The following is a 27936-nucleotide window of genomic DNA, read 5'->3' on the forward strand; positions in this document are numbered from 1 at the left end:
AAACTCCATAGCCTAGAAATTTATGCGTATTTAGGATGACACTAACCAATCTAAGTGGATGGAAGCATTTTGGTTGTAGGAGTTGAGGAACCAATCTGATTAGATGGAAACATATAAAGAGTCTATTCATAAAAGCACAGAGCTCAGGTGTTAGAAATAACATGATAGTTTCACCATATCTCGTTCAGTCCTTTTCACTTCTATTTTTATTTTATTTTGTTTTTAAACTATGTACTCTAAGTGATTAGGTGGGGCACACGATTCAAGTTGTTACCACTGCTAGGGTGAATTAGAGTGACTGAGTTACTAAAAAAAAAGACCGGACCAGTTAGACCAATCAGAATAAGTATTAACACTTGGATAGCAATATGCGTGTGTTCTCCCTGTTTCCGTCTCCTAAGCAAGCGTGGAATGCAGGTTATTGTTCTGTGTAGTCAACTGCTGGTTCCCTTGTATTTGCCAGTTTGTTGATCTAGATTTAAGTTATTGACCACTGGTTCCCTTGTATATTCCAGTTGTGTTGATATTAGTCAGACCGGTATCTCAGTCCATCAGGATAGATTCATTCTGGCAGTGGCCTTCAGACAGATATGGGAAACGCCGTTCACTTAGTAAACATCAAAACCATCTATGTTTTTCTATATCCATCTCTTAATCTTTCCATGTGATTAGTTTGACTCCGAATATGATGTTCATAGTGCAACTATATGAGTAGAGCTCTGTCACTTATATATGAATTTTAGTATGCTTGAGTGCAAACTCGTGTACATCAATTAGAATTTCGCATCAGGGTACTTCCTCTTGTAGTCAATAAGTATGCCAACCAAGGAGATTCTTTAGTGCCTTCCAAGGTTCTTTGTAGATAGCTAGGGTCTGGAGTATTAAGGTTTTGTGGGTATATCTCTTTTAAGCCCTCCCAAGATTAACTCGGTTTTATTTTTTTTATTTTTGCTCGAGGACTAGCAAATAATAAGTTTGGGGGTATTTGATAGACGCATTTATGTGTCTATTTTGTTCTCAATATTCTGTATTGTTAGACTCGATTAAGTACTTATTGTGTTATTTTGTGTTTTTGTAGATGTTTTTAGAGAAATAAGCCTTTGCGGCGAAATGAGCTCGAAAAGTAGTGTTTTACACCCCATGATAATGTACCGGTGGCACCTCAGAAATGTACCGGAAGCGTCCCAGAAATGTACCGGAGGAACCCAGAAAAATTACTATTTCCACCCCAATTGCTAAAGGGACACCCGTACAGGATTAGGGGGAGGACACTTTTCTTCTCATAATTCAAAATTCATTTTTGGCGGGAAAATATATTCTCTCCCTGGCATATTTTCAAATTGATTTTCGATGGATTTGTGGAGAAACTAAATGGCTGGAATTAATTGGGTCATATCTATTGAGTATAACAAGATTATTCTGAGCGTTGGAATGAGTTAAATTTGGCTAGAATCCGCTAACTTTCAATCGAGAGTTAAACAGGGAAGAGACGCTCGAGTTCTCTGTGAGAGGAATTTTTGGGAAGTTTTGTGGACTAAATGGGGAAGATATCTGATCTTCTTAAGTGTCTATGCAACTATGGAAGTATTACAGCTCATATGCGCAGGCAGAAGGGATGGAGAAGATCATATCTCGGCTGACAGTGAAGAAAATGGAAAAAAATATTTTCCGAGTAATGGAGAATTATATGGAGTGAATGAGCGAGATTCGATGGGTCTGTTGGCTATAAATAGGTTGCTGGGGTTGAGCAGAGAGGGTGTCGAGAGTTTGGGGAAGTTTTGGAGGCTACAGAATGAAGAACTCACGAGTTGCAGAGCTGCCATTTTGCTGCTGCTGCTGCTGATGAAGAACACCAAGAACGGACATGCACCAGCAGTCGTTAATCATGGGTCGTAGGTGTGGGTCTTAGAGCTACAGTAACAATAACACTTCTTCTGTGTCGTTCATTTTGGACGCTTTCTGTGGGTCGCACATTCACTGTTTTATTATTTCATCTCCATTTTCATCCTTGTAAACACCCTTTGAGCAATAAATAAATATTTTGAGCGTGTTTTTATCATGATGAGCTAAACCCAACACTGGGACGACGGAGGAGGTCGAATTTCATCCATGTGGTAATTTCATTAATTATTTTATTTACTTTTTACACTAATTTTAATTGAATTAAGATTTTAAATTAATTACTTGTGATTTCATTTGATGGAGTATGCTTAGTCCTAGGGATTTTTGATATGCCATGCTTAAGAAATACAAGTAATATTTTATAAAATCTATCTTGGCAATAAACTAGAGTTAATATTTGTTTTGTTTTTGAACTATAATTGCTAAAATTAATTTTTGAACCATTTGAAGAAAAAAAAATGGCCGAATCTTTAGTCCCAGTTTCTCGCACCAGTGTTAATATTTTTATTGTATATATTTATCTTTTTTATTAAGTTTAAAAAAATTATCCTTCACAAGTCCGAGAGTTTGAACCTCATTAGTCACATCCTTTATCATTGAAGACAACCTTATGGCCCTTGTCACAGATTTGACTTATAGAAAGAAGATTAACAGTCATACCTTTAACATATATGACATCATGAATTTCAGGAACGCCAGGTAATTTGATCGTCCCTTTCTTGATTATGTAACAACAACTTACATCTCCAAAAGTTACATGTCCACCATCAAAATCGCTTGAGTTGATGAACCATGAGAGATTTCCAGTCATGTGCCTGCTACACCCACTATCAAGGAACCATTGAAAGGGTGATGTTGACTTTAGAGCAAAAGCTCCCATACTAGCACTACTAACCATTTTGGGCTTTCTTGATAGTATTGAATGTCTTTTAAGAGATGACACAAGTTGAATAGTCTTTTTATGAATTATCACTAGCAACCTTTAGTCTTCTCTTGAAGGACAAACACACATGTTGAAAGTGATTGTGAGAACCACAAAACAAACATGTAACAACATCATCAACCTTGTTCGAAGAATTCTGAGCACTGTCATATTTCACAAAGCCTAGACCTTTCTTATCACCTGACATACGGCAATTCTTCAAGGAAGAATTATAGTTTTTATTCAAAACTTTTGAAAAAGTCTTTACGGACTTCAAATCCGTAAGCTTTGCAATTTCTGCAGCAAGACCAGAATTGATCTGGATTTGTTTATCTAACTTTTTCTGAAGCTCAACAACATCTTCAGAGCAATCTCGAGAATTAAGTTTTTTGATATAACCTTCGCAATGAGAATTATCAATTTCTTTTATCCATTGAAATTTTTCGAGACACAAGAACTTGATAAGTTTTTTTAAATCAGGATTCTTAACTTTTTCGATGGTTTCTAGAACACACTCGATGTTGAGTTTATCCATTTCTGGTGAAGCGTTTTCAGTGACGATATTTTCCATCATCATATCACTACAAACACATACTTATGAGGTCTTTAATGTGTTTGCATGCTCTGATACCAATTGAAAATGCGGGGTTCTAACAACCACACCCAACAATTCGTTTGGAAATCTGAGAGTACTTACTCCAATATAGTTTCTAGAGAATCAACTAGACATTCAGACTCAATCTAGAGTAAAGTATATCAAAGAGTTTAATATCTCTAACTCTTAATTCAATCCGCAATCAGCAAATAGAAATTTGCGAGCCTGATTGAATATAAGAGAAGTTACTTGAACGGTACCAAATACCAATGTTCAAGTGTCAATCAATGTAAATCAACAACCAAAGGTTGTGTTAGAGCATAGCTCGGTCGAACTCGCATGCATTCTATATCAAGCATGTTTGTCAATGTTAGTGATCAAAACTATAAGTCTTGATTTCTAGCCTACATAGCTAAAGGTCTCAGACTAGGATAGAAAGTGTAGTTGAGCTCAAGAACTCCATGGCAATCATCATACAAGACGAAGGAATACTCAAGGAACTGGTGGATCTTCATCGACTAAAAGGTATGTGGAGACTTGAACTCATCTGTCACTCAAAAGTCTAGTAAGTCTATCTGAGAATGTCTAGTTAGACTTTCATTATGCACATTTGCCATTTCGAGCCGAGTTTATCTCGCCTATCTATTTCTCTAAATATGTGTTGGTAAGCTTTCACTTTAACCGAATTCATCTTTACCTAGTGACGAAAGTCATGTTATGTTTCAATCACTTTGAAAATTGCTCTGACGAAAAATGGTCTGTGAATAACGGCTATATCCGTCCTCTGAGAATGTTTCAATGATTAAAATGAGAGTTTAGATTACATAACCATTGGTAGGATATAAGCATTATTGTGGAAACACATATATGTATAAGTCCTTATTCCTTGAACCAAAGTTTGTGAACTTTGTTGATCAAGAGAGGAAGTGGCGTGAGCCAAGACCGCGAACTGGTGGAAGTTCTCGATCCGAGAACTTCTGATGGAGTTTGTGAACTCCTTCCATGAGCTTAAGTCCGCGAACCCATTCCGCGAACTTGAGCAGGTTATATCTAAAACCGGTTGTTCTTGAACTCATGTTTATTTAAACTAAGGAATGCTTTTGCAAATCGTGGCTATAAAGTTCATGAACTGATTCGAGTGAATCAAACCGTTTTTGCTTCGATTGTGTCTTGTGTAGTTACATAAGATCTAAGCAATTGAACAACTCTCTAACTAGTTCATTTGAGTCATTTTAACTAGTTATGGTGAAGAAGAATATGGTTGATATGAAAGTAATCATATGGCTAACCATTTGGTTAACTATTGTTGAACCAACAGATGTTAATGTTTTGGAACGGTTCGTAAACCCAAAATTGGACATTTCATTTGTGTGTAACAAGCTAAGTTTTCGATCCAACGGTTGAGAAATATTAGCTTGAATCTAATCAGTTTTTCATCTAACGGTGAATATTGAATGCTTTGTTACCAAGCTAACATTGATTGCAAACCCTGATTTGAAAACTATATAAGGGAGAACTCTATCAACTGGGAAACCTAATCCCCACACCTTACGTGTGATACTAGTTGCATAGCTAGAGTCGATTCTCCTTTAACCTTTGGTTTCTTCTTCTAAACCAGGTTAACGACTTAAAGACTTCATTGGGATTGTGAAGCCAGACCGATACTACTTTTCTTCTAGTTGTGTGATCTGATCTTGCATCTTCTATCGTTATGAGTACGATTGTAATAATTGGCTCGAGATTTTATATCTCCGATAGGAATGATAGAAAAGTAATCACGAACACTTCGTCTCATCGTTTGTGATTCCACAATATCTTTTTCGCTGCGTCGATTAAGATTATTGTGAGGTGATCAATAATACTAGGCTGTTCTTCGGGAATATAAGACCGGTTTATTGATTGGTTCATGTTCACCTTGATTTATCAAAAGACGGAACAAAACTCGTAGGTATATTCGTGGGAGACGGATTTATCTATTACCGTAGACTTTTCTGTGTGATACAGATTTGTTTATTAAAGTCTTCGACTTTGGGTCGTAGCAACTCTTAGTAGTGGGTGAGATCAGCTAAGGGAATCAAGTAGTAGCATCCTGCTGGGATCAGAGGCGTAGGAGCATAACTGTAACTTGGATCAGTGTGAGATTGATTGGGGTTCAACTACAGTCCAAACTGAAGTTAATTTGGAGTAGGCTAGTGTCTGTAGCGGCTTAGTACAGTGTGTTCAATCTGGACTAGGTCCTGGGGTTTTCTGCATTTACGGTTTCCTCGTTAATAAAATTCCGGTGTCTGTGTTATTTCTTTTCCGCATTATATTTTGTTATATAATTGAAATATCACAGGTTGTGCGTTGTTCAATCAATTAGAATATCCGACCTTTTGGTTGTTGATTTAAATTGATTGACACTTAGATATTGGTGTTTGGTACTATCCAAGTTATCTCTCTAGTATTTGATAAAGACTCGCAGATTTCTATTTGCTTGAGTATATATCAAATCGAGAGATTGAGATATAAACTCTTTGATATAATTTTTATTTAGATTGTGTCTGACTGTCTAGTTGATTCTCTAGAAAGTATATTGGGGTTTGTCCATACAGATTGCTAAGCGAAATATTGGGTGTGGTTGTTGTACCCCCGCTTTTTCAATTGGTATCAGAGCAGGCAAATACGTTTAAGACCTTACAAGTCTGTGTTTGTAGCGATCTGACTCTATGGACAAAGGTGCTATCTCTATTAACGTACCATCAGTCTTCGATGGCTCAAATTACTTATGGTGGAAAATTGCTATGCGAGCTTTTCTTCAAGCACGTGATTTTCAATCATGGGTATATGTTGTTAATGGCTATGATCCTCCTGTTGTGGCAGTTGGAGATGTAAACGTTCCCAAACCTATTGGTGAATACAGCCCTTCTGAGATACTTGCTGCAAAGCAAAACTCCGACGGTTTAAATGCGATCATACATGTCATTACCCAAAATCTTCAGCACCATGTGACTAATTGCACTAAGTCGCAAGAAGCTTGGGATATCTTGGAAACCGTATTCGAAGGTAACTCCAGTGAAAAGGAAGCTAGGCTTCAAAACCTTAATTCCGATTGGGAAAACCTTTTGTACGGCAGATGAAGAAACATTTGATGAGATTAATCACAAAGTGTCTGAAATTGTTAATGCATCTATTGCATTGGGTAAGACTATTCCTGAAAAGGACATTGTGATGAAAATTCTCAGATCGCTGCCATCCAGATACGATTCTAAGAAGCATGCCATCGTTGAGGGTAATAACCTTGATAATCTCTCAAGAAATACGCTGGTTGGGAAGCTTAAGATCTTTGATCACGAACATTCATCCAAAACTAAGGATGTTGCGTTCAAAGCACAAAAGGACACTAAATTACTTGATAAGAGTAAAAAAGTACATATCTCTGAAGATGATCATTCTGAGACAGATTCATCAGATGAAAATCTTGACAAGTCAGTCTCGATGATCACAAGACAGTTTAGGAATCTTTTGTTGAAGAGAAGTAAACGGTTCTCCAGAGATAAGCCTAAGACATCAGTTAAACCTCATAATCGCATTCCTCCTAAAAATAGGGAAACAGATGAGACTGATGATGAGGATATGCCTCAGTGCTTTAAGTGTAAAGGATTTGGTCATTTTGCAAATGAGTGTCCAAATCGTAGAAAATACACTGGAAACAAAGGTCTTGCTGCAACTCTTGATGAAATGTCTGACAACTATGATTCTAATGAAGATGAGAAATCAAGTGTTGCACTTCTTGGTGAAAATATTGATTTTGATAACTATAGCAATACATACATCAATCTCAATATTCTTTTAGAAGATAATCCAACTATTCTGGAAGAAAAAATTGACCCATTTCTTGGAAACTCTGTTTGTAATGTTTCAGGTTCCACCATGTGTCTTGCTGCATGCACATATGAGAAGCCTGATTTATATCCTAGTTTGACGTGTTCGTATTGTTCTTTAAAGGGTCATGAACTTTCAAGGTGTTACAAGTACAAACACCAATTGAGGCACGTCAACAAACTTCAACGAAGAGCAAATCATTTAGCAAGGAAGCTTAAACTTGCTCAGAAGACTACCGAGGTTTGTAGGATCTTATCTTCGTCTAAGAAGTTAATTTCCAAGGATAAACCAAGACCATTAGAGAAGAAAGTATGGTCGAGTCGTTCTGATAGACAGAAGTCTGAGGATTCCCCTCAAGAGGAAAATGGTGGACAAATTGTTGTTCACCGCAACCCAACTTGATTGTGTTGATTTGGAAATCTTGTCTCATGTGCCTGATCAAAAGAGACAATGATTTTTTACGTCTCAGGACTTAGGAAAAGTTTTTTTTTCTTCTTTTCTAAGTTTTTGTTCTTCCGGTCTATCAAAGGAGGGTTATTATCGATAATTCCACTTTTTATAGGGTTGTGAGTTGGTTGTGTGCGAACTTGTTTAAAGGTTTCGAAACCCTACATTCCTTTTTCCTTCCTCAAAACCTCTTTTTATCTGAAGACTACTTGTTGAGTTCAATTTGTCATTTCCTCTCACAAACCCATACGTTATGGATACTCCAAGCATGATGTCTTCTGATGGAAAAGATATTAATGTGATTGTTAAGCCATCAATCATGAAGGAAAAAGAAAAATCTCCATTATCTCCTACCTTGGAAAGAAAAAGAAGGAATGTGAGGAAGCCAAGAGCCATTCCTTCAAACTCTCAGAAGTTTTCTGGTGTTCTTGAAGAGTTGAAGGAGATGCGAAAGGAGATTCAACAAATAAAGGATTTTGTGTATAAGACTCATGAGATTCAGAAGACCCTGGTTCGACAACATCAGCCGAGAAGGTTTATTGATATAAACTCATACCTTATTGAACCTTATGTCCCAATGACTGTTGACGACAAGGAGTTCGGGGACGATAAAGAATTCTTCAAAGGTCTTATTGTCTAGTAAATCTTCTATTTTTCTTATTTTTATTAAAATAATAACTAGAGTTTTGATTAACCATTATTGTGATTACACATAGCTATGTCCAGCGTTTTCATCTTCTTGTTTTTAGATTTATTGGTTTAAATTCTAAATTTGTTTGGAAGATGATTTTTGTAGTATTAATCTTTATGGTTTTATATATTACAATATTGTTATGGGATGTGTGTATTTACGTCCGTGAACTTGACCATCCCATATCTTTTCAAAAGTAAAGTCTTTCGTAAGTCGATATGCATGTATTGATAAAAGAATGAATGGACTTTTGACAAACACAAAAGTTAAGCCTATATTGTCAATTATTGATGGAATATAGGTTAAAATCTTTTGTTTGCAAGGATTATGTCTATTGTATGTCATTGTGCAAATAATGATGGAAAATAGAATGAATCCTTGTGTATTCCGCAGTAATTGATCTTCCCTGATCCATATTTTATGTATTACTGTGAGGCTCCGTAAAGTATCTTATGTTGATCATCAAACAACCAAGTTGATTATTTTTGATTAGCTATGTTGTTGTTCTGTGAGGTACTTTATGTCGAGCATTTTCAACTAAGTTAATCATCTTGTTTGGTTATTTAGTTGTTGCTCCGTAAGTTTTCTTATGTCGAGCATGACCAATTAAACTGATTACTTTTGTGATTAGTTTGGTTGTGTATTTCAAATTAGATTAATTATGGGTTCTCTTGTGATTAATCAAATTGTATTTTTTAAATCTCCATAAGTTCACTTATGTTTGAGAATTTGTTGATTAAATTAATCATGGGTTCTCTTGTGGTTAATTTAATTGAACTTTTTGGATTCAAATTCATACTTGTATGTGATTTGTTATGTCCAAAGAAATCCTTCTTTTCTTTAGAAATTAAGGTCGCTCTTGTTGTTCTTTCGGCAATGATATTTAATGGGGGAGAGTTCTTTTGAACTTGCGCTTAATTGCCATATCTTTGTGGGGAGTGCGGCTGTGGAATATTATAGGGGTTATCTTGTATCTTTATAAACTCCTTGATGAATGCATTTAGCTTCGGCTTTATGATTGCATCTAAAGAACAAGTTGATATTTTTGCTTTCTTTGCTCGGTCAAGAAATGTCTCTTTCGGAAATTTCATTAGGATCCCGTTCTTGTACCTTTGCCAATTTTATTGACAAAAAGGGGGAGAATTAATATGTAGTTCACACTACAAATACATATGGTTTTCGGATCATTATGTAAGGGGGAGTGGTTTCCATGTGAGATGGAGTATTGACTAAGGGGGAGTGATACATATCACCATAGTATTGTTGTTGAAGTTGTGATACAATTGGACTTTGACGTGTGTAATGATACTATGACACTGTATAACAATGATTGAGAACTATTGTTTTCTTATTGTTATAGCTACGGATTTTCAACAACGATGATGCTAAACTTACAACCTTTGGGATCATTGGAGTACTTGGAAGTGACGAAGATTTCGAGTAATGTTGAAGATTAGGCATGTGGAATAGGAGCTACAAAAGTTAATTTATTTATTTTTTGTATTCCATATGTATTAATAGTTTTGCACTAAAATTACAAAGGGGGAGATTGTTAGAGCATTGCTCGGTCGAACTCGCATGCGTTGCTATCTCAAGCATGTTTTCAATGTTAGTGATCAAAACTATAAGTCTTGATTTCTAGCCTACATAGCTAAAGGTCTCGGACTAGGATAGAAAGTGTAGTTGAGCTCAAGAACTCCATGGCAATCATCATACAAGACGAAGGACTACTCAAGGAACTGGTGGATCTTCATCGACTAAAAGGTATGTGGAGACTTGAACTTATCTGTCACTCAAAAGTCTATCTATTCTATCTATCTCCTACTCTTGAGACAAAGTCGTGCTGATTATAGACTTTATTTCATTATACATTTGTATTTCGAGCCGAGTTTAACTCGCCTATCTATTTCTCGAAATATGTGTTGGTAAGCTTTCGCTTTAGCCGAATTCATCATCTTTACCTAGTGACGAATGTCATGTTATGTTTCAATCACTTTGAAAATTGCTCTGACGAAAAATGGTCTGTGAATAACGTCTATATCGTCCTCTGAGAATGTTTCAATGATTGAAATGAGAGTTTAGATTACATAACCATTGGTAGGATATAAGCATTGTTTGGAAACAATATATGTATAAGTCCTTATTCCTTGAACCAAAGTTTGCGAACTTTGTTGATCAAGAAAAATGTGCTGAGCCAAGTCCGCGAACTCAGTCCGCGAACTGGCGGAAGTTCTCGACCGAGAATTTTCTGCTGGAGTTTGTGAACTCCTTCCGTGATGACTTAAGTCCGCGAACCCAATCCGCGAACTTGAGTAGGTTATATCTAAAACGGTTGTTCTTGAACTCATGTTTATATAAACTAAGGAATGCTTTTGCAAACCGTGGCTATAAAGTTCATGAATCGATTCGAGTGAATCAAACCGTTTTTGCTTCGATTGTGTCTGTGTAGTTACATAAGATCTAAGCAATTGAACAACTCTCTAACTAGTTCATTTGAGTCATTTGAACTAGTTATGGTGAAGAAGAATATGGTTGATATGAAAGTAATCATATGGCTAACCATTTGGTTAACTATTGTTGAACCAACAAATGTTAATGTTTGGGAACGGTTCGTAAACCCAAAATTGGACATTTCATTTGTGTGTAACAAGCTAAGTTTTCGATCCAACGGTTGAGAAATATTAGCTTGAATCTAATCAGGTTTTCATCTAACGGTGAATATTGAATGCTTTGTTACCAAGCTAACATTGATTGCAAACCCTGATTTGAAAACTATATAAGGAGAACTCTAGCAACTGGGAAACCTAATCCCCACACCTTACGTGTGATACTAGTTGCATAGCTAGAGTCGATTCTCCTTTAACCTTTGGTTTCTTCTTCTAAACCAGGTTAACGACTTAAAGACTTCATTGAGATTGTGAAGCCTGACCGATACTACTTTTCTTGTAGTTGTGTGATCTGATCTTGCATCTTCTATCGTTACGAGTACGATTGTAATAATTGGCTCGAGATTTATATCTCCGATAGGCAAGATAGAAAAGTAATCACAAACATTTCTTCTCATCGTTTGTGATTCCACTATATCTTTTTTCGCTGCGTCGATTAGGATTATTGTGAGGTGATTGATAATACTAGGATGTTCTTCGGGAATATAAGTCCGGTTTATCAATTGGTTCCCGTTCACCTTGATTTATCAAAAGACGGAACAAAACTCATAGGTATATTCGTGGGAGACGTATTTATCTATCACCGTAGACTTTTCTGTGTGATACAGATTTGTTTATTAAAGTCTTCGACTTTGGGTCGTAGCAACTCTTAGTTGTGGGTGAGATACGCTAAGGGAATCAAGTACGTAGCATCCTGCTGGAATCAGAGATGTAGGAGCATAACTGTACCTTGGATCAGTGTGAGATTGATTGGGGTTCAACTACAGTTCCCGACCGAAGTTAGTTTGGAGTAAGCTAGTGTCTGTAGCGTCTTAATACAGTGTATGTTCAATCTGGATTAGGTCCCGAGGTTTTTCTGCATTTGCGGTTTCCTCGTTAACAAAATTTTGGTGTCTGTGTTATTTCTTTTCCGCATTATATTTTTTTATATAATTGAAATATCACAGGTTGTGCGTTGTTCAATCAATTAGAATATCCGACCTTTTGGTTATTAATTTAAATTAATTGACACTTGGATATTGGTCTTTGGTACCATCCAAGTTATCTCTCTAGTATTTGATAAAGACTCGCAGATTTCTATTTGCTTGAGTAAAGATCAAATCGAGAGATTGAGATATAAACTCTTTGATATACTTTTTACCTAGATTGAGTCTGACTGTCTAGTTGATTCTCTAGAAAGTATATTGGAGATTTCTAAGCGAAATATTGGGTGTGGTTGTTGTACCTCCGCTAAAAATGGTCTGTGAACGGAGAGTGCTAAGAAATCTTCGAGTCTTTATCTAGATTCTGTTTCTCTTGATCAACAAAGTTCGCAAACTTTGGTTCAAGGAATAAGGACTTATACATATATGTTTTTCCACAACAATGCTTATATCCTACCAATGGTTATGTAATCTAAACTCTCATTTCAATTATTGAAACATTCTCAGAGGAAGGATATAGACGTTATTCACATACCATTTTTCGTCAGAGCAATTTTCAAAGTGATTGAAACATAACATGACTTTTGTCACTAGGTAAAGATGAATTCGGCTAAAGCGAAAGCTTACCAACACATATTTCGAGAAATAGATAGGCGAGATAAACTCGTCTCGAAATAGCAAATGTGCATAATGAAAGTCTATATATCAAAACGACTTTTGTCTCAAGAGTAGGAGATAGAATAGATAGACTTTTGAGTGACAAATAAGTTCAAGTCTCCACATACCTTTTAGTCGATGAAGATCCACCAGTTCCTTGAGTAGTCCTTCGTCTTGTATGATGATTTCCATGGAGTTCTTGAGCTCAACTACACTTTCTATCCTAGTCCGAGACCTTTAGCTATGTAGGCTAGAAATCAAGACTTATAGTTTTGATCAATAACATTGATAAACGTGCTTGAGATAGCAACGCATGCGAGTTCGACAGAGCAACGCTCTAACAATATATGTCCTTTAATTTTTGTGAATTGAACTGATATCTCATATATGATCAAAAGTTAAATATAGTACGTTTTATAAACTAAAAGTAGAATAAACTTTATGAGAATTTTCGCAGTATTGATCTATTATGGTCACACTATTGTGTAATTACTGCATTATCAAACTCCGTAAGATTTTCTTATGTTGAGTCATATCGATTTAATTGTCTCATTGTTCATAACTGGCGTTGAGATTAATTAGTGTCGATGTTTAGGATACAAATCTATGTGATTTGTTAATGTCCGACAAAATACTTCTTTGTATAAAGTAAGGTCACTCATGTTGTTCTCTTGGGAATGAAATCAAATGAGGGAGAGTTCTTTTTGAATTTTTGCTTAATTGCTATATCTTTGTGGGGAGAGTGGATGTGGAATTTAAAGGGGATGCTTGTATTATAAATCTCCTAGATGAGACACTAAGTATTTTATACTCCGTGATATCATCTAAATTAAAGTTGATATGTGCTTCTTTAGTCGCGAAGTATCTTTTGTTAGAATTCATTACGATCCCATTAATTTTGTACCTTTGCCAATTTTTATTGACAAAAAGGGGGAGAACTAATTAGTAGTTTCGCACTATATACATATGGTTTACAGATCATTATGTAAGGGGGAGTGAATCAAAATCTATATGTTTCACATATTATGCAAAAGATATAAGTATTAACTAAGGGGGAGAAACATATCACCATAGTATTACTTCGAAGTTATGATATAATTAAACTTTAGAGAATATAATAATACTATGTTTCTGTATAACAACGATTGAGAATATCTTTCAAAGTTGTTATCTCTACGGATCTTCAACAATAATGATGCTGAGTTAAACACGTTCAGAATCATTAGCAACTTGAAGTAACGAAGAATTCAAGGAGTTGGAGAACCAAGGAAATCAAGCATGATGGATTCCAGAGTTTTGAAGATTTATTTTTTAATCCTATGTATTGTTAGTTTTCTCACTAAAATTAACAATGGGGGAGATTGTTAGAGCATTGCTCGGTCGAACTCACAAGTGTTTCTATCTCAAGCTGGTTGTCAAATTTAGTTGATCAAATTATATCTTGATTTCTAGTCTACATTTAGTCAAGTCTCGCATTAGGATAGAAGTGTGTCATTGAGTACTAGGCATCACTGAGTTCTACTGTCTGAAAGCGAAGATAAACCATAGATTTTGGAGAACTTCATCAACAAAAGGTAAGCGAAGACTGAATCACATATTAATCAAGTTTTCACCTTTCTATCTATGAGACAATGTCGCGTGACTAAATTGGACTTTACATACACAACAAAAATTTCGAGTCAAGTTCATCTTGTTAATTATTCTCGAAATATATTGACTAAACTTAAGAATGGTTATTCATACTTGATGAATTTTTTTAAGAACCATTTATTGTTTATGACTTAAATCGTGATTCAGGTTAATCATTTGAAAATATCATGGAACAGTGATATGTGTCATTTATCTTATTCAGGAAATTGATTTTTGGAGAGATATATAACTACTGTAAATATGGATACAGGACAGTACACACACCAGCTTACATACCGGCGCAACTGTTACATACAGGACATAACCCGTAGTACATGTACCCAGTATACGTACCGGTGTAGCTATAGTTTGGCAACGACTTTTGGTACACATAACCAATATGCAAACCTAAAAAAGTCTGTTGACTCGTGAACTCAAGATGGTACACATACCTAGTATGCATACCGAAAAAGTTTTGTGACTCCTGAACTTGTTTTGTCTTAAGGGTATACAAACCCGGTACATGTACCATGACAAAATAACTCACGAACTAGAAAGTAAGTACACGTACTTACCTGTCGAATATTTTTAGATGCATCATAATTATTTCTATGAGATAATCGGCATTTGAATAACTCTCTAAAACACATCTAAGACATATTTGATCATATTATAACCTATGGTTGTGACTCAAGATTAAAGTCTTAGTGTTATATGAAAATGGTTAAGCTTATAGTTCGTCTGGCTAATTTCAACTAACCTTTTATGAACAAGTTTTTATACACGGTTCGGTTACGGTTTATCCTAACTAGAGTGTATATTATGTTATGTTAATCTCAACTCAAGTTTTAATCTAATAGTGGATATTGATTGCATGATTCCAAAGCTACCTTAACTTAAATCTAAAGCAACCTTGATTTTGAAAGTCTATATAAAGAGAACCTCAAGAAACTGGGATCTTTGAATCCTCGACACTTTTCTTGTGTGTCCTAGTTGTAAACTAGAGTCGTCCTATGCTTTAAACCTTTTTAGGTTTAGTGACTAAAAAATACTTCGCTTGGGGATTTTTGAAGCCAGGTTCGACTATCTTTATCTTGATAGTTTAGTATCCTGATCTTGTTATCGACAGTTGAGTCTCATTCCGATCATGCAAGATAAATAGAAACACAAAGTTTCTCCGTCTCAGACTTTGTGATTCCAAAAGTATATTCCTCTATAACGATTCTTTGTTGTAATCGAAGTAGGTTTTGCTTGTGAGGTGAATAATAATTTAGGCTGCTCTTCGGGAGTCGAAAGTACCGCATTTTGAGGTTTGCTAGACTTTGTCTATAGAAAACGATTTCCTATCTTACCTTGATCTTTGATCAAAACGGAAATTACATATAGGCTTATCTGTGGGAGGCACATTGGTTTAAAGTCTTCAATTGAATTGAAGCAACTTTTAGGCTGTAAAGGACGTCTGCTAAGGGAATCAATTGCGCAGAGTCTTACGAGATTCAAGAGGCGTAAGGAGCGGGACTGTAACTGAATTACTATAACGGTGGATTCGATCTAAACTATATTTCAGTCCGAAGTTTTGATAATAGGCTAGAGTCTGTAGCGTCTTAATACAGTTTGGTGTTCAAATTTGGACAAGGTCCCGGGGTTTTCTGCATTTGCGGTTTCCTCGTTAACAAAATTTCTGGTGTTTGTGTTATTTATTTTTCCGCATTATTTTGTTTATCTTTATAATTGAAATATCACAGGTTGTGCGTAAATCAATCAAAGTATATACGTCCATTGTAATTGTTGGATATGACTTGGTTGATCTTGATCTTTGGAATCGTCCAATTACTCTCACAGTATAATCAGGTTCATGGACTTGTCTCCGTTTACATATTGATTGTGAGAGAAAGAGATATAAAAACTCTTCATATAATTCCTGATTTAGATTCATTAAGTTGTAACTGATCTCGGAATTGTAATTGAGTTTAGTCCATACAGGTTGCCTAAGAAAAAGTTGGTGGTGTATTTTGGTACCCCCGTATTTTCATAAAGAAATAACTTACACTTCACTGATAAAATCTTCAAGTTAGGGTCCTCTGTCAAAGCCGGGATCCTTAGCTTTAGGGCTAAGATTAGATATTTATAGGCTTGTGGGAGCACCTCATCAATAATCGTGTGCTCCACAATGGGTACATTAACTAAGTTACATACGTTTAGCATGATCCTAGTCTTGGACTTGGGTTTGACGCCTTTACATAAAACTAGCCTTTTGGGCTTAAAAGTACATATGAAGCGGCTTCTTCTGGAGAGATTGTTGAAGCGGCTTCTTCTGGAGTTTGATTTCCCCTTGCGAATTACATGCTTCTTGATTGACCATCTATCTTGTGTTGAAGAAGTCCTTGACTGACGACGAAGGAATTTCATGCTGAGCCTCAGTCTCCAAGCGTGAGTTACATGGCTCTATCTTGTATGGTCGGTGGGTTTACCATAATAAAGATATCACCATCTCGCCTCCGTAATGGTGACTCTATTACTTCTCCATGGGAAAGTAAAATACGCAAAAGTTCGGATTACCTCTGTCCATAGTGGTTGTTGCTATGGTGAAGCTCTGGCGGGCAACAACGATTCTTGGAAGCAGCTGTGATCATAAGAGACTGGCAGGGAGAGGCATGGTAATTGCTTGCACGAACTTGGAAGTCTTCATATAATGGTAGAGATCATCTCGTTGTTATTATAGGGAGAAGCTGATGATGGAACCGATAGCTTCCTTGATGTTTCCTCATGGAATGGAAAAGAGGGAGACAGTCCCCTTCCCACAGGTATCTATTGAGCTATCAACTTGATAGATGTTGTCACGCTGGGTCTCTGAAGAAATAATTTGGAAGAGAGTTGGGGTTGAACCCAACGTTGATGAGGATCATACGAGTTGCTGATCATGAGGCCGTCTTTGCGTCTACGTTGCGTTTCATAAACGTCCATGCATATCGCTGGTTTCGACAATGCGTCTGCTCTCTTGAGTATGTCCTCGTATTTGGACATCCTGGAATCATAATGATAGCGTGCTTGCATCTCTTTAAATTCAGCATCTTTGAGATGGATAGTGTTGAGGAGTCCCCAGCTACACTCCTTTGTCTCTATCATCTTTGGATCGTGTCTTTGAGGAGTGGGGAAGTTCCCTCATACGGATGACTTAACTAACAGGTTGTGCAAATATGAAGAAGTTCTTGACATGAAGAGTTCGTATGTACCTCTTAAGTCCCGGGTGCGACCTTCTTCGGTTATGCAACTACTTCTTGGAGACGAAATTCTGAAAGCGTCTCTCACCGATTTTGTTGCCATCAAGCCAGATATGATATATCTCGGGCGTTGTTTTATCATTGTGGTAGTCGTGCATGTGGTACTGAGGTTGGAGTTGGCGGTTTTGGACGCGCAAGATGTTGTATCTTGGTGGTTTTCCTCTTGCTACTTCAGTGAAGCTGCTTACAGAAGGCTGAAGGTTGTATTGCCTGTTGGTGAGATGTATGCTTCCACGAATATCATGAGGCTCTTCATACCTGATTGGCCTGGTTCTTTTTAGCAGGGAAGGTGCTGTTGTAGCCTTTAACAACTTCACGAAGTTCAGAGGATGTCTGAAATTGCAGATTCCCCAACATAGCACGATAGATGGGTACCATCCTATTAATGCATAATTCCACCAATCGTTTTTCAATCATATTTGGATCGTGACAATCCAGTGCCTGGATTTTGAACCTCTTGACATAGTCATTTGGATGCTCATTGTTTCGTTGGAACACCCTCCCCAAATCTGAAAAGGTGATTTGCTCGGATACGAAGAAACACTTCTTGTAGAAAGCGGTTACCATCTCACACAAGTTGGATACGTTGTTTGGTGCAATGTCGTTGTACCAGGTGTACGCTCTCCCGGTAAATGACTTTGAGAATTATTTCAAGCGGAGGACATGATTGTATTCGTGCTCTCCTAATAACTCTAGAAAACGAGGGATGTGTTCACGAGCATCACCAGTTCCGTCATAAAGGGAAAATTTAGGAGAGGAGTATCCTCTCGGAAGAGAAACTCTTTGCACATTAAAAGGATAAGGAGGCTGACGCTGGTGCAGGTCTATCGGGTTTTCCTTGCCTCGATGCTGGAGAAGTCGTTCTAGATCCTCACGCGTGATGAAATTGAACGGCTGATTCCTTTCTCTTGAGCGATCAGGAGAAACACGAACTTCTTCATCTATGATTGCACGCCTTGTTGAAGTGCTTGCGCCGAAAGTGTTGAAAGTACTCCTCATTGGTTCTATGGGTTGACACGGCTCTTGTGGTAGTCACTCAATTAGCGTCCTGAGGAAAGTGAGCACCTCTTTCTGAGTTGTAGCCATATACGTCCGAGCCTTAGCGAGAACTTCTCGTCTTCCTATTAAATCAACAATGATAGAGGGTTGGCGCTCCTCCGGTCTCTCGTCCTGATGGCGGCAGCGGCTCTGGCTCTGGTGATCGAAGGTATCACATATAAGGGAGTGTCTCGTTGTTGTCCGGTTTGACATAATATGCAAATCCTTTGTGATGATTTGAAGATTGGTCAAACCTCCTTTGTTGTTGTAGATGTATGAATTCTCGGAATTACGCCATGTTCTGGATCTACACGTTTTGCTGATGAAGCGGTAGCGGATACTCCTGACTTTAAATTGGTAGCAGTGGTGGAATAGACATAGACCTTTTCTCTTATGATCTCTGCAGGTGTCTTCCTAGGACTCCAATGGTGTTGAGATTTGTTGTCGACTATCTCCATACTTGAACAACAGCTACGCGAATCTTCACTTTGTCTTTCTGGGTGTGGACCCTTTTAGGCATTTCTGGCTTGCTCCATACAACAGTTGTGGTCTTTGCAGAAAAGGCGGTTGCTCCATCCGAATCTTCAGAGAAGTTGTTGCGTTCTTCTAAGTAGCAGTCACATCTTCTAGTGCCTCCACGCGGCCTTCTGGTCCTTTCATCTGGGAAATTTACTGGTGCTCAGCTATCTAAGGTGTTTCCAGTAGCATTGCTTGAAAAAGCATTTTTTGGAAGCTTCTTAGCGAATAAAACACCGAAATTGAAATTGGTTGTTGAACCTAAATTGAATTTAATGATTGAATTGGATCTAAGATCCACCCTTTTGAAATTGAGAAAAATGGAATGAATATTGAAATATTGATTTTGCAACCGAGAGATCAATCTCCCACTGTGGTTGCAAATTGTTTATGGGTGAAAACTGTTTCTGCTGGTTTTGGTAAATTTGGGTGTGTGTGTGGATGAGAAACGAATCTAAACCCTAAACAAATGCACTGCACGGGAGTACTTTAGATTCGAGAGATCAATCTGTACAATTCTGGCCTAAACCAAGAAATAGTCGTTCCAGACTTGCTTCGGTCACAAAGTGAAGGAGATGGGGTTGATCTTAGGGAGGGAAGCGAAGAAGGTGTTGATATTATGAAGGTGTTGGATGTTTATGACTTGTATCAAAATGTTGAACTGGCTTGCATAATGTAAGCTATCAGTTCTGGGTGTTTTCTGGATACTGATGACAACACTTGGTTTTTCTGTGTTGTTTGAAGATAGGTGAAGGACCTATTTATACAAGTCATTGAGCACAACCCTCATCTCGTAGGAAGTGGAGTGATGGAGTAGTGGGGTTTTGTAGGTGATTTTCGCATGATCACGTCTTTTCCCACTTCCCTCATCGTCGTTAACCGTCCATGCCGCCTGACACGTTCTCGTAATGGGCGCGTTGCACGCCGCACGTTGTAAACCGCCAGACCAATACCCCAGTAAGTATCCCCCAGTTTGTGACATGTTTGATGTCTCGAATGAGCAAGTCGTGGGACCCGCCGCAAGAAATATCATGCGGTGCTATTAGGTTAAATACCAAGTTATTTATGGAATTGATATTCATGAAACATCGTGCATGCTCGATGCATGTAATGCATCACTTTTAAGCAAGCATCTCAAAACAATCGATATGCATGAAGCATCGCTGTTTTATAGCTTGATTGAGTAAGTCGCGGATTAAGCGTCTTAAAATATCAGCACGTCCAACCATCTTCGAGTGATCGTTTGAAGGCTACATGGGTGGGCCATCATATGGTCGATCACTCCCTGTGACAGAGTGGCAGACGACGATCATTGAGGCACTTCATTGATTGCCTAATTTTTAATCCAAGCCGTCCGACCAAGCTGGCAAAGTTGGACGGACGAGATGATTTACGTCACATGTTTGCTGTCGTTGAAAGAATTTAGGGTTTTTAGAGGTGCGCTAACATCCCTCTTTGGCTTGATCGAATCCAAGCATTGGCGCTATTTTTGAGTGGGCCGATCGGGATTTCGTGGAGACGGCTCACTGGCATGCATGCATATACCTCTCGGTCCCACAAAGAATCGATCTAGGCCGCTCATCTTGACTGGCAAAGATGAGTGGTTGTGATCGATTTGCGACAGGAATACATTTCCGCAAAGAGTTTAAAAGTTGTACGGCATGCCACCTTTGGGGCCCGCGTTTCGAGACGTCGGGCCCTAGTCTTCATAGGCCGGCCAGTCACACGCAAAGGTGGGACCACGTTGACATCCTTGGGACCTCTTGAGTCTATATCTACACCCTCCGCTTAGGCTGGCGAAGATGGACGGTCATGATCGAACTACGACAGATATGCATTGCCGCAAACCCTAATTAGGGTTTTGAATTAGTCACGCATACGTAACTTTGGCCAAGCGGTTTGGCATCCCGTGATCCTCCTTTGGAGAGGTCGATCACGTGGGGCCCATGTTGGGGTGACGGTGAACGTATGTGTACCTTCCTGACGGTCCTAAATGCGACCTAAGCCATCCAAATAGGCTGGCTAAGTTGGATGGTCGTGATCGATTTAAGACACTAGTGAATTTCCGCGACCTAATTTAGGGTTTGGAAGCATCACGCCTGCCATGGTTTGGGCGAGCGTTTCACTGCTCAATGGCCCCACCATGGGCAAGTCGTTCGAGCAAGGGGAAAGTGGGGCCGCCCGTGTGCGTGCTAGCACTTCCCTAATTATTTGTGGAGCAATCTAAGCCGTCCAACAAGGCTGGCAGAGTTGGACGGTTACGATGTGTTTAAGATTGTTTTGGACAGTCTAGCTCAATCGAGCTTCTTTCAACCAGCGCGACCACCCTATTTAGGGTTGGCGTTTGACGGCGCTAGGAGGTGAATGGGCAAAGTCCGATTAGTCAGAACATTAGTGGGCCCACCGATGGCCATCATGATGGTTTCCCATTCCTGTCTAGGTTCGGCTAAGCTTGTTAATTTGTGCGACCAAATTGTGTGGCCGTGATTATTTTTTGAGACTGATGTGAACGGTCCAGATTTTCCTTAAGGAATTTAAACGCGTTCGATCGCGCTAACTTTTAATTAAAAGGTGTGCGAACGTGCTGATCTCTTTGTCAGAGGGTGGTGTAGCCTATCTGAGTGTTTTCATGCAGGTCTCAATACTAACACTTCGGGAGATTCATGCTACTCCGTTGCGAGCGAACATTTAATCGTCATGTCATGCCAATATTGGGAGTTCGCTGGGGAACATAGCATAGGAAAACACTAGGCAGGTCACGCATTAGTGAATAATGTTGATAGAATTCACAGAATATTTGAGATTGTTGTTGCACGCACCATTCTGAGTGAATTTCCACTACACAATTTTTCCCGATTAGCAACAAAATTTTGCAACAGCTCTTGCGCGCTTGAGAATTCGCAACAGATTTTGCAACGACTTAAATATTATTGTCGTTGCGGAATTTGCAATTGCTACAAGTGGTTGCGAATTTTTGAGCGCTGTTGCAATTCGCAACGGCTGACAACACCACATGTGCTGCTCAACCATGTGCAAAATAACACCTGAATTGCAGGTGTGCGAACAATCCGTGTGCAAGGTAACACCTTAAATCCCTAGATGCTATCATTATATATCCCATTTCTATTCCAGAAACAATTCGTACTTTTGAGATTTTTTTACTTTCTTCTTCTGACAATCTCACAACTTAATCTCCCTCTCATAACTTCATCAGGTTTTGCTTCCTCTTCTTCTTCAATTCTTCAACGAGATCCATGAACAATATCAGTTCTTGAAGATATGCTCTCAATCGATGAAGAAGATTCATAAAACGAAGATCATCAACAACATAAAACGAAGATTCATCAACAAAAATGAATCGAAAGATGGGTATAATCTCTCCTCATAGTTCTAGTTCAATAGATTAACATACCCATCTTGAATTTGAAATTTCAGAAAAAGAAGGTTTTCTACTTTGTAACCTAATAGCTTCAATTTCATCTTGTCTCTCTTTTCTGATTCATGATAAGAGTTGATGTCTGCGTTAATCTTATCTTGATCTTCCTTTTGAGATAAAATTTTCGAAAAAAGGTACGAAAGTATTTCTAGGGTTTTTATTCTCTCTGTTCTAAAATAGATATCTCAGTGAGTTCAGCAACTTATCTTTTGTTTTTGTACTCAGGTAATGGCTTTATTGGGGTATTTGGTGTATCTTGTTGATAAGTCTTACAAATCCGGGCTGCTCCATGCTTTGAATTTTAATCATGCTGTAGTTGTCTTCTACTACATCTGTGGTATGTCTCATGAGTCTGATTTAAGTGCATTATCTTCTTTATTGCAATTTATTTGATGCAATCGTTTTAGTGGGAGTGCTAAGTTTTATCTCCTTGCCCTCGATTTGGATTTAAGGTTAACAGATAGTTTAGCACTTATATCTGGTGATGTGCAGGGGCATTTTTTTTTTTGCTTTGGCTGCTCGTTCTAACGTGTTTCAGCAAAAGAGTTAGAGACGATCTAGATCAACCATGTCAACAATTGTGTTGTTGCTGCAGTGGGTAAAATTTCTTCCATTGGCTAGATCACTGTGATGGTTGTCATTAACAACATCTCTTATCGCGTCATTTCAAACCCCTTACTGAAATTCAGAGAAACCGAGGGAGAGAATAGTCGATAAAATCTCAGAAATCTTAGATTTCTAAATCTTGCTCAGATTCCATTCAATCTCAGCCAAAGCAATCTTGCTCAGATTCCATTCAATCTCTCTCTGTTAATTTCTGGTACACACTCTTTTTCTTTCTCTCTAACTTGTATATTTCAATGTCTCCTTTTCTTTATTCGTTGTGATGATGAAATAACTTAAAACTAGTACTTCGGAAATCATTCCTTTTGTTTTAATTTTTTTGTTGTAATCAAACTAGTAAGATATAATCATAGGTTGATTTCAATTTGGTATATTTTGTTGTTGAGAGCAAAGACTCAGATGTGATTTTCTTTTCGGAGGTTGAAATTAAAGAACTAGAACTTTAAATTCATGGAGTTCTTTAAGTTGGATTGTTCTTCAATGTATAATCCAATTTGGGTTTAAGCTTTTATGTGTATATGTTATCAGGGTGGAGCCAATTCAGGCAAGCGGGGGCTGTTGCCCCCTCCCCTCTTAGCTTTAACCTTGGCTCCCTCATTGTCATGAATTAGCTGCTTATTTCATACCTTAACTTATGAATTTGGAATTGAAGGAATAGCAAAGCTACAAAGTCGGAAAATCTTAGTAAACATCCTCGTACATTTTCCCGTGAAGTCGATTTTGCAGTTCACGTGTGTATCTAAATTCTGGTGCAAGCTATTAAAGCATCCTAGTTTTATGAGAAAACGCCTTTTATCGTTGGCTAGCAACAACAGACCCTTTGGCATCCGAACCCTACAAAGTTATTCTTTCTTTTGATTTTAAGGATGACAGATTTGATGAGTGACCACTTCCCAGCTTTCGCGAGAGATATGAGGAGATAACATTATGTGCATCGGGAGGGTCCCTTTGTTTAATTGGTAGCACAAATGTAACAGGCATTGGCCATATTGATGTATGGGAGATGAAGGAGTATGGAGTGACAGAATCTTGGGATAAAATATTTTGCGTTTCACACAGAACTATTTGTAAGTTCTCTGGATACCTGTTTCCGTTGCACTCTTGTTGCCTGAATTATGAGATTTTATTAGGATATGTCACAAGGGACGATGACAGTCTTCATCTGGATCTGTATGTAGAGGTAAGGAACTTCATCTGGATATTCGCAAGATTAAATGGTGTGCTTAATGCTGGCTAATTCTGTGTTCGGGCAATGCATCTAGCTCCTTGAGCTGTCATAGTGTGAAGAGGTAAGGAACTTTTCCTCTCAATTTCAAATTGTAATCTCTTGACCAACTAGTAGTAGAAAATCTAAATTTTCCATTTGTGTTAAATTACTATAAGGTTCGAGAACAAGACTGCAAATGGGGCTGTTGTTGTGGAATTGACGGTTGAGGTAGGGGTAGGGGTTTTCCTTCCCTTTTGATTTGAAACTTGGTACTTGTGAGCTTACACAGATCCAAAACTCTGTCAAGACTTTATGAAGCCTTTGATTCTTCGTAAGTTAGCAATGTTGCTATTTTTTGAGCTTTTCTTCAGGACTTACAATTACTTTCAGTGAGAGTCTGTTCTTGCCATCCTTTGCTGATGTAAGTCTTTTGTTTATATTTGTATCTCTTGAAAAAACTTTAAACATTGGTGCTTGATTGATATTGTTGTCGAGTGGTTTTCCTGTGGTGATCAAGGCATCGTATTGTCACATATGTTGTTGGGTCATTTAGGTGACCAATAGAACAAGTTTGTATACAAGTTTGATGTCAAAAATGAAGACCAGATATGATTTCGTCGTTTACTTCCGAAATTTTCGACTTTGTACTATTAGTATCTGTATCTGTATCTGTTTGGAGTGTCGGTGAAGACTAGATTTAATGATTTGCTTCAATTTGCCTCCTACATTGTTTTTCTATATTTATTGAAAGGCTCTTTGACACAGGTCATTGGTGTGTCGGTGGACACTAATTATGTTTGTCAACTTACTCATGACACAGGACATTGCTGCAATGATAGCGGACATGTAATAATAATCTCGGAAGCTAACCTGATACTTGGTTGCTATCAACCTCTTTTACATGTAAGAGCTTCAGAACTTCTTTTAATTCTTAATGCAAAGAATTTAGGCATACAAGTTACACATAATAAAACAGACAAATTAGATGGAAGGGTTATGATAGATGTGATATGTAGAATATGATTTCGACTGAACAATCCTGAGTGCTCAGATTTCTTCTCAGAATTAATCTGAGAATTCTGATGTTATAATGTACGAAACTTGTTTAAATAAAATTTGGTAGCCTTACTTGGTTGGTATTCTTATAAATGATTTTGGTTTGTTTTGTGTAGTCTAGGCTGGGAATTATGAACTTAAAGCCAGGGATTATGGAGAACTCGATGAAGAATGCTGCAAGGATAGCTTAGGAGCTGATTTGTGCTTGGTGACTAGTGTTTGGGGATGGTAGACTCAATCGAAATTCATCCTTCGCGAAAGCATTCCTGTGCGGTAAGATCCCTTATCCACTTCTCGTACTTCCTTGCAGCAACTTCATGCCTTTTCCCCTCTTGTTTTGCAAGATTAAATGGTATGCTTAATGCTGGCTAATTTAGTTTTTCAGGATCAGGTTTGTGATGCTGTCGTGCAGAAAAAGCGCTTTGGGGTAAGTCTTTATTTACTGATCCTTAGTCTCTGTTGTTAAGAAATTAAGACATTTAGCTTCCTGCTCACTTAATTCTGTGATAGGTTTTGAACCTTGGAAGAACATTATCCATTTCACCAGTTGCACTAATTGTTTTCTCAAACACTCTATTTGGTTCAGGCACAAATACTGACGAAAATGTCACGGAGAATCACGCCACTCAGGTATTTGTTTGTGTCTGTTAATTTTGCTTTTGAGCTACTTTCATCAGTTGAACAAGTTTACCTAGTAAGTACTAAGTAGCATAATGTGCATTACTAAATTTTCACTTACAATTTTCATGCACTCAGTATTTCATTCTCTTAATAAGTTATGCTTTATATGATTTTAGTTTGCTCAAACACTCCATTTTACCAGTTGCACTAATTGTTTTCTCAAACACTCCCTATTTGGTTCAGGCACAAATACTGACGAAAATGTCAAGGAGAATCACGTCACTCAGGTATTTTTTTGTGTCTGTTAATTTTTCTTTTGAGCTACTTTCATCAGTTGAACAAGTTTACCTAGCAAGTACTAAGTAGCATAATGTGCATTACTAATTTTTCACTTGCGATTTTCACGCACTCAATATTTCTTTTTCTTAATAAGTTATGCTTTTTAAGCTTTTAGTGTTTTTGACTGAATATCAGGGTGATTTTGAAATGTTTTTAGTGTTGTGGCCTGAATTTTTGCAGGGAACCCTTGACTAGGTCAGCAGAGGGTTAACTTGACTTCTTTTTCTATTGCAAAAATTCAGCAACGGATTTCACTGTTCCTAAATTTTAACCAGAACAACGAAACCCGGTCCGGCTAAGAAGAGCCGTTCTAAAAAAATTTGGTTCCAAATTTCGCAACGGGTCTTTAGCTATTGCGAATTTTCCATTTCGCAATAGCTTGAAGCCGTTGCGACAGTAAATAGCAACAGAAGCGAGTTGTTGCTAAACTTATTCGCAACAACTGAAGCCATTGCAAAATCAAGAAAAAACGACTGCTAACACAAAACCGTTGCGAAAAAAGTCGCAACGGCTTAGGTGCTGTTGCGAAAATTCCAACGCCATGTATCGCAACGGCTGGATGCTTTTGCAAGTCATTTTTGCAACAGCAGGAAGTCGTTGCTAATCCCCAAAGTGGTGTAGTGTTCATGAATTATATTGAATTGTTTCAAATAAAGCGAAGAGGTTTTCTGCACTCGTCACTTCTTAAACGGCTTTTCCTTTTGCAGTGTAACAACGCATTAAATGCTGTTTTTACAATTTTAACCCTGAACTAAAATCCACCATCAACATTAAGTCCCCTGCTTAGCACGTAATAGTTACACTATTGCGGGGTAAGCACTAGATGGTGACAAATAAAGGTAAAACTTATGAGACAAAGTTAGATGTTACCAGGAGAGATAGGTCGGTCTGTCTTTGGAACATGTCACGTTCAAGAGGCATCCAAGTGAGCGTTCCCCTAGCATGATGTCGGTTGTCCCCAGGTAGATTAGGCATACGGTTGGTTGAGATTTCAAACTATTCATGACGATATCATAATCCTCGACTCTGATGTGGAAGAACCCTATCATGAGAAATATCTTAAAAAAGGTTGGAGAAGCAATTTCTGAAAACATGTTGAAGCAGCTCCCGAAGAGAACGTTGACGTAGCTTCCGAAAAGCGTGTTGAAGCGGCTCGGATGTTGAAGCGACTTCCGAAGAGGATGTCGAAGCGGGTTCTGAAGAGGACTCTAGTGAAGGCGCCCTTGGTCCTTATTCATGTTGTAACTTCCATTTGTTATATCACGTGCGTCGTGCTTCCGTGAACAGGAGATCCAGGAGTCGTATTTGTTAGGTGCGGAGGCTCTATCTCCAATTAATGGCGTGTGTAATGTGATTAGACACGTACGAAGAAGTAATTGCAATCTGAGAGTACCGCGTGCACTAGATCGCTGCTTCCTGATTCCATGAAGGGATCTCCCAAGATATGAAAATTACAGATGGGGAAACTTCTTTCTGGGGATCTAGGCTGAGATAGCGATTGAGGGGTTGTTTCGTCATTGAA

The 27936-nt window shown here is 38.0% G+C and overlaps 2 long non-coding RNA genes across 2 annotated transcripts; both read left to right on the forward strand.

The window, feature by feature from the left end:
• The first annotated feature begins 24197 nt into the window (after positions 1 to 24197).
• On the forward strand, positions 24198 to 24700 carry LOC113317491. The gene is made up of 3 exons (XR_003343584.1): positions 24198 to 24258; positions 24370 to 24480; positions 24575 to 24700. It is a non-coding gene; the product is annotated as an uncharacterized LOC113317491 (long non-coding RNA).
• A 1159-nt stretch (positions 24701 to 25859) lies between these two features.
• LOC113318562 lies at positions 25860 to 26478 on the forward strand. Its single transcript, XR_003344636.1, has 3 exons — positions 25860 to 25881; positions 26041 to 26084; positions 26319 to 26478. It is a non-coding gene; the product is annotated as an uncharacterized LOC113318562 (long non-coding RNA).
• The last annotated feature ends 1458 nt before the right edge of the window (positions 26479 to 27936 follow it).

This window comes from Papaver somniferum, chromosome 10 (assembly GCF_003573695.1).
Source record: "Papaver somniferum cultivar HN1 chromosome 10, ASM357369v1, whole genome shotgun sequence".
Lineage (NCBI taxonomy): Eukaryota > Viridiplantae > Streptophyta > Magnoliopsida > Ranunculales > Papaveraceae > Papaver > Papaver somniferum.